Source organism: Zingiber officinale, chromosome 5A (genome assembly GCF_018446385.1).
Source record: "Zingiber officinale cultivar Zhangliang chromosome 5A, Zo_v1.1, whole genome shotgun sequence".
In the NCBI taxonomy this organism is placed as follows: domain Eukaryota; kingdom Viridiplantae; phylum Streptophyta; class Magnoliopsida; order Zingiberales; family Zingiberaceae; genus Zingiber; species Zingiber officinale.
Window position 1 is genome coordinate 139,315,714 of NC_055994.1, and position 12,101 is coordinate 139,327,814.

Sequence of the window (12,101 nt, forward strand, 5' to 3'; positions counted from 1 at the left end):
CCTCTTTTTTTATAATGTACTCTTTGATATAATGATAGTGCATATCGATGTGTTTGCTTCCTAAATTTTTTGCTAGTGTTATTATAAACTTGTTATCGATTCGAATCTTAGTTGCCTCTTTTTGTGATAAACTTAACTCATTCAATAAATTTCTGAGCCAAATAGCATGACAAACACATGAAATCGCATCTTTTCACTTTTTATTATTTATAGCTTCTTGGAAATACATAGACTTGCAATCAGTAAAGAGACAAAATAGAATAACATATTTTATGATTAACGAAATTGTTCTATCTTAATTGAACAACTAAATATTTATTTAGGAATAAATCTAGTTCTGATTCCTTACTTTTCTTACATCGTCTTTTCTTTTTTACTTTCAACTCTCAGATCTCGCATAATCCTCTTGAAAAGGTTTTTTTGTTTTGTTTGCTTGGATCTAACATAAGATTTGTCTTTTCAATATTTTTTTTCTTAGTTTTTAAATTTTATTAAAATATAATCTTTGACACTTTTATTTGGACTATTTTTTCATCTAAATTTTATGGAGAGGCCCAAAGCAGGTCAAAATAACCGGATCCTTACGAGAGGTCTAGAGCAGATCAGGGTGATCAGATACTCACAGGGAGACTTGGAGTAAGTCAAGGTGACTGGATATTTATGGGGAGGCTCGAAGCAGATTAAGAGTGATCAGATGCTCACAAAGAAGCTCGGAACAAGTCAAAAGTGACTGGATGCTTGTGGAGAAGCCCGGAACAGGTCAGGGTGATCATATGCTCACGGTGAGACCCAAATGCTCGCGAAAATACTCGGACCATGAAAGTAATAATGGTCTTTCATTTAAGGGGAGAATTGTTGGGGATACTATCAAATTCCATGTTGAAAAGATATAGAAAAGATCATAGATTTAAAATGATGTAAGATATCTCCATTGACATGAAACCTTTTGGGTAGAGGTCAAAAGCAAAGTCATGAGGGCTTATGCCCACAATGGTCAATATCATACCATTATGGAGATATGTAAATTCCTTTTAGCTCTAACAATTGATGTCAGAGTCTAGACTGCCAGAAGGACTAACCACTGACTGTGCACAAGAGTTATGGTCCAATTGAGACATGTGGGTGAAATATTGATTTCTAACAAAGAAAGTGAAGGTTCCTATATCTGGATCGAGACAACCAAACACCAAGCAAAGAAGTCTTAGTTGCGGCTAGGCAAGAAAAATCTAGTAAGTCAGTTGGACTTAGGGGCAAAGAAGTCCTAGTAGGTCGAGTGGATCGAGGGACTAGTAAGTCAGTTGGACCGAATGATAGGAAAGTCTCGGTAGGTCAAGGATCAGATGATATCAAGCGGATAGGCTTGAGGGGTGGTCCTTCATTTGAGGGGAGATTGTTGGGTTGCAATGGTAACAAACAAAGTCCCACATTGAAAACACATAGAAAGGATCATAAACTTATAAGGGATATCTCTATTGATATGAGGTATTTTGGGTAGAGCTCAAAAATAAAATTATAAGGGTTTAGACTCAAAGTGGGCAATATCATATCATTGTGGACATATCTAATTTTTTTTTGGTATGCGAGTTATAGGTTGCAAAGCCCATTTTTATATTTTAAATTTCATTATTTATTTTCTCAATGTGACTTTTTAAGTTTTAAGACCAAATAAGGGCACGATATCTCCAAGTTATAGGAGGTAAGTTTGTATAACTGTTAATCTATACTTTTGTTGGTACTTGTATATTTGTTTATAATAAGAATGGCACATGGTAGGTCAGCCACTATTCATGGTCGTGGTGTGGATTAACCACACAAACGACTTATTAAGTTGATAAGACCCAAATCTATTGCCAAAAAAAGTGAGTTTTTAGATATTCGATTGATGTTGAGTCATATAGCAAAGGTTAGGTGCATCAAACCTCTACTGGAGATCAAGGTTATAGTCTCAGGAGGTTCCTTTTATCATACCACCACTAGTACTGGCTTCTGCTATTACCAGTTAAGCAAGAGATAGAGAACGTATACCATTATTAGCTCGATTGATAAAGGATCAATTTATTCTGTCTCATGGACTTCCAAACCTTGGGTTACTTATGATTGGTTAGATAACTTGGAATACATGTTTGAGTACTTGACTTGCATTGACATAGAAAAGGTTGAATTAGCTATATACCATTCTAATTTATAGAGGATCGATGTATTCTATTCCATGAGGACTTTGACCATTGACTACATGTACCTGGTTAAATAATCTAGAAGGTGCATTCAGATAGATGACCTCCACTAATGTGGAAAAGTGTAAAGCTAGTTGCTTAATATTTGTAAAATCCAATCGTTACTAAGTGAAATTTTCAGATGATGATCTTTGAGGGGTAGAGCATCGATTGATAGTTATTTCAATAAGGAATTTGATGATAGTGCTCCTCTACCATGGTGTGCATAGCTCACCGTCAGATGTTCCTAAACCTTAAATAGAGTAATTGTGGTGTGATGAGTTACAGGGCAATGGCTAGACAACTCAATTGAGAATAGTCGACTCTTTGACCATATGATCATTTACCCAAGGTCTTGAAGTTTTTATTTAGATCAGAATAGTCGACTCTTTTTCGACACTTGTCAAAGAATATTTTTGGATAAGATTAGTAGAGTTTCTATACTCATATTGCATGGATTAGCCGTATCTCTACTATTTGGAGAGGCGTTAATCATCAATCAGGAAGTCAAGGGATATCCTTTTGACTTCAGTAATCATACACTTTTGGTAGAATGATGATATATTTCTACATCTTGATAGTACCCAATGATGAAAGTGAATCACTGAGAAACTAGTTTTGTGAGCACATGACACATCTGTCTCACTAAAAATATATGCTACAATAAACTTGCCCATAAGGTATAATTCCTTTTAGTTGGTACAATATAGGCATGCAATGTTGATATGTGGATATCAATTGTAATGAAGATATATTTGATGTGAAGTGTTGATTAAGGTGAATAATCAACATTTGGTATAATATGAATTTTTGGTTTTCAAAATGATTGATTATATTAGTGTACTAAGATTGTTCTTTTGGTATGGATCATATATTGGTACTGATATTCAAGATGGAATCAATAATTATAACAATTATAGCAATGATAGTGTTTTTGTAATGATGATGAAGTGATCTGGTGATGATTTAGGTTGCTTAAACTGAAAATAATTATTTAGTTAATGACTTTATTCATGATAATTATATATTATCAATTGGGGGATGTCGAATAATGTGTTGATTAGGGTAGATATATTTAGATTTGTTGGAAGTGGGTGTTGAAAGATGGATGACTTTATTTTTACTCTATCATTGCTTGGAAAGCTATCAAATTTGATTGATGTTGAGGATAATTTAGGATTGGTGGATATTATGAAATCAGATTTTGTGATATATTATTTTTTGATGATCTATTAGTGGATATTTGACTTGGTAGTCTATTTTTGAGGATTTACTAATTGATAGTGACATGGGAAGTAGAACGTGAGTCATATTTATAGATTTGATAATAAGTAGTTTATGATCATATTATAAACGTTATAGTGATCTTACGGCTGAGTGTGCTTAGTGTACGGACATTACTATGTTGGACCCCGTGGTTGTTTTGATGTGATCAACCAAGTTAGGTTGGATTCTATTTTATTTTAATCCCTGTGTCTAAGTGTGTAGGAGTTTAGGAACGCAGGAAGTCAAGCAGAAGACGCAGTTGGCGAGAAGGATGACACGGGAAGGGAGTCGACGGGTTCGGTGTGTCCAAGGAACGAAAGAGCTGCGGAAGAGTACACTGGTGGATGAGAAGAATGTACACGCTATTTGAGGGATGAGAAGTCAGAGCAGAAGCCTGCTTGAGGAGAAGACCAGAAATTGGGTTTAAGTGAGCCCTATTTTGGTTGGCCGCAATCACCCAAGCGATCGGATCTTCCGAAGGCCTAAAGAAGCTAGAAAAGCAAGCTAAAGGCACTCTGATGCAGTGTTGAGGGTGCCTCCGCCTTCTTCAAGCGGGAGGGCGCCCTCCATGCCTTGGAGGCACCCTCAATGTCATTGAGGGTGCCCTCAAACCAGTCAACTTGATCGTTTGTGAGTGGATAAAGGTTTATCCACTCATCTTACTTGGAGGCGCCCTCCACCCCTTGGGAGACACCCTCAAGCCTTTATTTAAAATTTTCAGGAGCTATAAAAAGGCCCCTGGAGCTAAGAAATAATCAATCAACTCTTGTACTAACTTCCTAGCAACTCTTAGAGCTTTCAGTGTAAGGCTTCTTCGCCTTCAAAGAAGAAGATTCTTAGTGAGCTATTCAACCGCCTTAGATTAACAACCACCAAGGTTGTAACCAAGTTAACTGCTAAGTCTTCTTTTGCTCTGTTATTTTATTGTTGTTACATTTTTAGAGTTGAAAGAATGAGGAGGGTATTTTTTTTTTCAGGCAATTCACCCCTCCCCTCTTGCCGGCTCGCTACGCCAACATACTGTTAGGGTCGATTTGTACTAGAGGGGGGGGAGAGGTGAATAGCTCGTCGCGTGTTTGTCGTTGGCTTGCTTTGTGATGTTGTGCATCGGAAAATAACTCGAAGCAAATACTCATAATGCTAACATGAGGGATTTACTTGGTATCCACCTCAAGAAGAGGTGACTAATCAAAGGATCCACACACGACGCTCACTCCACTAATAAAAACACTCCTTCTCGGTAACTACCTTAGGTGGAGAAACTTCGTACAATACTCACACTACAAATACAACACAAAGCAAGAAGAAAAATATAAGAATACAAAGAAAAACCTTCTTCTTGCTCACTTATTGCTTGTTGATGCCTCTTGAACCTTGGAAGTGCACCTGCACTTGTCTCCAAGAGCCTCCAAGAACTGGCGGTGAATATCGTGGAAGAGCGCATGAAGATCAGGAAGAAGGATTGCAGCGTTTGAATGCCTCGTTGCCTTTATATTTGCGCTTCTAGGGCTCCCAATCGATTGGGGCTCCTCCCAATCGATTGCCACGTCAGATCCCAACAATCTCGATCATCCAAAACCTGCATCCTACGCAACGGTCGTATCCCAATTGATCGGCTAATCGATTGGGGAGGCTTGAATCAATCGGTTGATCGATTCAGAGCGCCTCTGTGCTCTCTGGACGAAGACCTGAATCGATCAGCTGATCGATTCAAGCTTTCTTGTGATCGTGTGAGAAAACCAGCTCCAATCGATCAACCCATCAACTGGTGATGCCCAATCGATCGGCTGATCAATTGGGAATACTTCTGTGTGCGCGATATAAGCTCCCAATTGATCAGTCGATCGATTATACTGCTATTTATCGCAGCACTCTCCCAATCAATCGACTGATCGATTGGGCTTCAGTTCAATCGATCAACTAATCGATTGATACCCCCCTTAACTTACCTAACATAAGTCCAAGGTCCCCAAATTCAACATTCGGTCAACCATAACCTGTTGGGACTCCTCGTGCCTAGCATCCAGTCTACCTTGACCTGCTGGAACTTCTTCACCAAGTGTCTAGTCAATCCTTTGACCCACTTGGACTTTTCTCCTTGTGTCAAGTGTCTGGTCAACCTTAACCCACTTGGACTTACCGTCTCGTGCCAAGTGTCCGGTCCTCCATAACCCACTTGGACTTTCACCAGATGTCCAGTCACCTTTGACCCATTTGGATTTCCTCGTGCCAAGTATCCAGCCAATCCTTTGACCTACTTGGGCTTCCCAACACCAGGTGTCCGGTCAATCTTTACCCACCTGTATCTCCACGTACCTAGCTTCACTCACCAAGTTTTTCCATCTGCCTAACTTCACTCACTAAGGCTTTCACCTAGCTTCACTCATTAGGACTTTTCATTTGTCTAGTTTCACTCACTAAGACTTTCACCTAGCTTCACTCACTAGGGTTTTCACTTGGCTTCACTCACTAGGATTTTCCCACTGCTCGGCTTCACTCACCGGGGCTTTCACCTGCCTAACTTCACTCACTAGGCTTTCATCTGGCTTCACTCACCATGATTTTCCAACTGTCTGACTTCACTCACCGGGACTTTCACCTGCCTAGCTTCACTCACTAGGTCTTTCACCTGGCTTTACTCACCAGGATTTTTCCTTACCTAACCTCCAGTTAGGACTTTCCTAGTCAAGTATCCGATCAAACCTTTAACCTACTTGACTCTTCTTCACATCTAACTGGTCAGTCCTTGACTAGAGGGGAATTGTATCAGCAATCTCCCTAATTGTACGATTGCATCTGCAAGCTCCATGTATTGTCAAACATCGAAACCCAAACATCAAGACTCAAGCTTGAGCCAACTCAAGCTTAGTCAACCTGATCAACCTAACCCAGGGGATATTGCACCAACAATTATAAGTTCTTAGTAATGTTATTTAGGCTTACTAATGCTCCAACTATTTTCATGGACTTGATAAACCGAGTATTCCCAGAGTATTTGGATTAGTTTGTCATTGTCTTCATTGACGATATTTTGATATATTCTTAGTCTAAGGTAGATCACGAGCAATATCTTCGCAAAGTTCTAGAGATACTCTGACGAGAACATATCTATGTGAAGTTCAACAAATAAGCATTTTGGCTATCTTGTATTAGATTTCTCGGACATATTATTTCTAGTAGAGGAATATCAGTGGACCCTAAAAAAAATAGAGGTTGTTATCAGTTGAGAGTAGCCGAAGACTATTCAGGAGGTCCGTAGTTTTATGGGATGAGCTAGATACTAGTGGAGATTTGTAGAGGGTTTCTCCAGCATAACTATGTAGTTGACTCTACTGACCAAGAAAGGAGTGAAATTTAGCTCGACGAAGCCTTTTGAATCAAGTTTTTAGGAACTTAAGTAGAGACTAATTATTGCACCCGTCTTAGTACTTCCCTCTGGTGATGATGGTTTTGTACTTTTCAGATGCAGCATAATCGTGTGGTGTCTTATACTTCTTGTCAACTAAAGGATCATGAGAAAAATTATCTTGTGCAAGATTTGTAGTTGACATCTATTATCTTTGTATTGAAAATATCGAGGATCATTTGTTTGGGATCACTTTTGAGATTTTCACAGATTATATTATTTACTCAGAAAGAATTGCATCTTAGATAGAGAAGATGGATGAAATTCTTGAAAGATTATGACTACACAATTAATTACCACCTAGGAAAGACAATGCGACAACAAATGCCTTGAGTAGGAAATCTTAAGGAGTTTTGGCTTGTCACCAAGTTATGGTTACATAATTGATACAGAGTTTTTCCGAGTTGGGATTGGTAGAACGGAGACAGACAGAGTGAGGGATACTAGTGTCCATGGTTGCACAGTTACCTATTGTTGAGCAGATCAAGGGGGTCCAAGCTAGTGATTAACATCTACAGTTTTTATGTAGTAGAGTTATCTTAGGATAGCAGACAGAGTTTTCTTATGATGAGAACGGATTCTTTATTTCCAAGGCAGATTATATGTTCTTGAGTCACATCTTGTCCAAGAGGACTTACTGTAGGAATCATATCGATTTAGATTTGTGATTCATCTAGGTGGTACCTGAATATATAGGGACTTGAAGGTGTTCCTATTGGTGGACTGACATGAAGAAAGACATCGTGAATTTTGTAGCTCGATGTCTGGTATGTCAGTAAGTGAAGGTTGAACATCAGAGGTCAACTAGTTTACTCCAGAAGATACAAATACTAGAATGAAAATGGAAGTATATTATGATGGACTTTATCCTAGGGCTACCTAGGACACGGAGAGGACATAATGCGATTTGGATAATCGTTGACTCATTAACTAAATCTACTCACTTTCTATCATCCATAGGGCATATTCTTTGGATCAATTAGCAGAGTTATACTGTAGAAAGATTATTAGACTTCATGGTATACCTCTGAGTATCATATTGAATAGAGAGTCACGTTTCACCTCATGATTCTAGCAGAGTCTATAGCAAGCCATGGGTACAGAGCTCCATTTTAGTACAACTTTCCATCCACATATAGATAGACAGTCTATGTGCACTATATAGACATTTGAGGATCTGCTTATAGTGTGCATCTTAGATTTCAGAGCTAGTCGGGAAGATCATCTACATTTGGTAGAATTTACTTACAATAATTGTTATCATTTAGTGATTCAGATGACATCATTTGAGACATTGTATAACAGAGCATATAAATCCCCCACCTTATGGGAAGAAGTTGGGGAACCATAAATTCTGGGGCCACAGAGCATAGAACATGATGCAGAGTTGATTCGCAATATCAGAGATAGAATATCAGAATCTCAGGATTAACAGAAGAATTATGCAGATCGGAGATGGAGACCTTTAGAGTTTTTTTGCGGACAATCATGTATTCTTGCAGGTGTCATCCACTAAAGGAGTTAAGAAGTTTGGACTGAAAGGTAAGTTAGCTACTTACTATATTGGGCCCTTTTAAATACTAGAGAGGATAGGTGAGGTAACCTATTGCCTGGTGCTACCACCATCACTTGGCAAAGTGTATAATGTATTCCATGTATCTATGTTGAGGACGTATGAGCTACACCCTACGCACATTTTGACTAACATGTCGATCTCACTATAGCTAGATACTGTTGGTGCAATATCCCCTGTGTCAAGGTTGACCAGATTGACTAACCTTGAGTTGGCTCAAGTTTGAGTTTTAATGTTTGGGTTTCAATATTTAACAATGTATGGAGATTGTAGTTGCAATTATCCGTGTGTGGAGATTGGTCAAATAGGTTAAGGTTAACATGATACTTGTTTGAAAAGTCTTAACTGAAGGTTAGGCAAAGGTAAGTCTAACGGGAAGGTTGGAAGTAGACGAAAATCTAGGTGGGTCAGTGTTGATTGGACACTTGGTATTGAAAGTCCTGGTGAGTGAAACTAGGCAGATGGAAAGTCCTAGTGAGTGAAGCTAGGCAGATGGAAAATCCTGGTGAGTGAAGTCAGGTGAGAGCCCTAGTGAGTGAAATTAGGCAAAAGAGAATTCCTAGTGAGTGAAGCTAATCAGAAGAAAAGTCCTGATGAGTGAAACTAGGCAGAAGGAAAGTCCTGGTGAGTGAAGCCAGGTATGTGGAGGTCCAGATGGGTCAAGGTTGATCGGACATCTCATGTTGAAAAGTCCAAATGGGTCAAGGTTGACTGGCCATTTGGCATGAGATGATAAGTCCAAGTGGATCAAGGTTGACCGGACATTTGACACAAGGAGAGAAGTCCAAGTGGGTCAAAGGATTGACCGGGCACTTGGTGAAGAAGTCCTAGTAGGTTAAGATTAACCAAAAGCTAGACAATGAGGAGTCTCAATAGGTCAAGGCTGACCGGATACTGAGTAAAGAATCCTAGACTTCGGCTTGGGATGTTAGGGTTTGGTAATCGACTAAGGTAGTCGATTACCATAACTTAAGTGACTAAGGTAATCTCTTAAGCTTGGAATCACGAGAAAGGTCCTTTAATCAATTGGTGTAATCGATTAGGACACCGTAAGTGATTACCCTAATCGCTTACGGTGACTTTTGCTTCGAACAGAATGGTTCTGTTTGAAGCTTAAGCGATCAGGCCGATCGTTTAAGCTATTTCTCGCGATTGAACAGACTGTTGCTGAATCGATATGGCTAATCGATGCAGCAATGCCTAATTGACTAGAGTAGTCGATTAAGGTTGAAAATATAGTCATTTATGCATGTTGCTGATGTGGTAATTGATTAAGGAGATTCTTAATCGATTAAGGCACCAACGGTAACCCTAGAAAAGGGTTTTCCGAGCTCGGTTCTCAGTAGTGTTCACACGATTCTCTTCTCCACTCTCATCATCAAGCTCACTAGTTCTTAAAGCTTGTTGGAGTAAAGTGTTGTTGCACTTCCAAGGTCAAGAGGTGTTCCCAAACAATAAGAAGAAGATAGCTAGGGTTTCATTTGTGTAAATCTTGTAAGATTTTCTTTATATTTGCTTCTTTCTTCCTCTTGTTGTATTGAGAGTCTTGTACGAGGTTTCTCCAACTCCAGAGTGTTTCCAAGAAGGAGTGTATTCTTAGTGGATGTGTGAGTGAGGGCCGAATCCTTAGATTAGTCACTTTATTTGAGGTGGATACCAAGTAAATCTTGGCGTTAGCACTTGCTTGAGTGTTTTCCGCTATAACAACTCATCGATCAAGTGAATGGAGCTAATCACCCCCTCTAGCTCCTAAAGTGACCCAACAAGTGGTATTAGAGCTAGGCCGTTCTTTACCGGAATCATCACCAAAAGGGCAACGAGCTAGAGGAAGAAGAAGTTGAAGCCAAATTTCAAAAGTTAAAGACTTTATCTACAAGCTCAACTTCAAGATGGAATTCCGAGATGGACTCGGATTCAACACGAGGGTGCCTCCACCATTCATAGCATCAAGCTTCAATTCTTGGAAATCAAAAATCGAAAACTTCTTCATGATGGAGATAGAGCAATGGTTTGCTCTAATGGAAGGATTTGAAGCTCCAAAGGATTCAAAAGGCAAGCTCATCAAAAGAAATAAATGGGGCATGGAGAAAATTCAAAGAAGTGAAGCAAATGATAAAGTGATCAAGTTATTAGTCAATTTATTGCTCAGCAACATTTTGAGACCAATTGGAGAATTTGAAGATGTCATGGAGCTTTGGAGCAAACTGGCAAAGATCCATGAAGAACCGTTCACTACACAAAATCAAGAAGAATCCAAAGAGGACAACTCATTGGATCAAGATGAGGAGGAAGAAGAAGAAGACTTTGAGGTTGAGAGATGCTCAACATTGGAAGAAGAAGAAATTCATGAAGATTCATCCTCAACACAGTGCAAAGACAAAGGCAAAGGAGTGTACTACTTATTTGAAGTGCATGAGGATTCGGAAGTTGAAAGATACTCAACACTCGAGGATGAAGAGGAAGAAGCATCCACCTCAAGGATTGAGGGGGAGCGTGAATCATCAATGCCGGATCAAAAGGAAGCCTTCACATCCAGATCAAATGTAGAAAGTTTCACCCCTACAAGCAAAGATATAACAATTTCAATTGTTAATAATAAAAGTCATATCATATGTTTTAAGTGTAAAGAAAATGGACACTACAAGAGCAAGTGTCCAAAATTGACCAAGAAAAATGGTCAAGTGACACCCAAGGCAAGGAAAAGCCAAAGGAGGTCGGTCCCGTGGTACACAAAGGCACGGAGCACATTGTGTGCTTCTCTTGCAATCAAAGAGGATATTATCAGAGCCAATGTCCAAAGAGGAAGAAAACAACCAAGCTTAAAGGAGGAAGTACATGTCAAGGGGGAGCTCTTAAGAGCAAACCCAAGGTATCTTTTATTAATGCAATTCTTTTAAATAATAATAAAAAGCATGCTAGGAATAATTTGTATCATTTTAATGTTATTTATTATAAAAATAGGAAGCATAATAGGATAAAAGAAAAACATGTAGTGTATCATGCTAAAACCATACTTCCTAAGGATAGAAAGGTAGAAAATGACTCGAGTAAAAATTATAAGGACTTTAGATATGAGTCCAAAAATAAAAAAGATCAAGGAAACCCAGGAAAATCAACATCCAATGATTTAAGGATGGAAAATCAAGTCTTAAGGTCAAGGTTTGATAAATTAGAAAATACCCTAAAAAGAATGGAAAATATCTTTAAGGGGCAAAAAGAGCACGACCTAGGTTTAGGAATGCAAGAGTCATCCTATGACCATAGAGGTTTGGGATATACACCTAAAGCAAAGAAGGATGTGTCTTATTATCATAGAGTTCTATATAGTTATAGAACTAACCCTAGGTCTAGGGGTCAAGTCAAAGATACAAGGGAAGTTATCCCTAAAAGTATTTTGAGAAGACCAATGTGACTAAGACTTCAAAGAAGTCTTAGAAAGTCACTAAGAAAGTCACAAGGGAAGCTATCCCTAAAGGAGAGGAGCATGACCAAGGTCTCTAAGAAGCCTAGGAAGGTCATTAGGAGGGTAACTAGAGAAGTTATCCCTAGTGAATACCTAAAATACTCTATTTATGCGGGAAGCATCCGACGATCGAACCTAAATTTTGATAATGGCAAAGGATTCAAAGTTAAGGTTATTTGT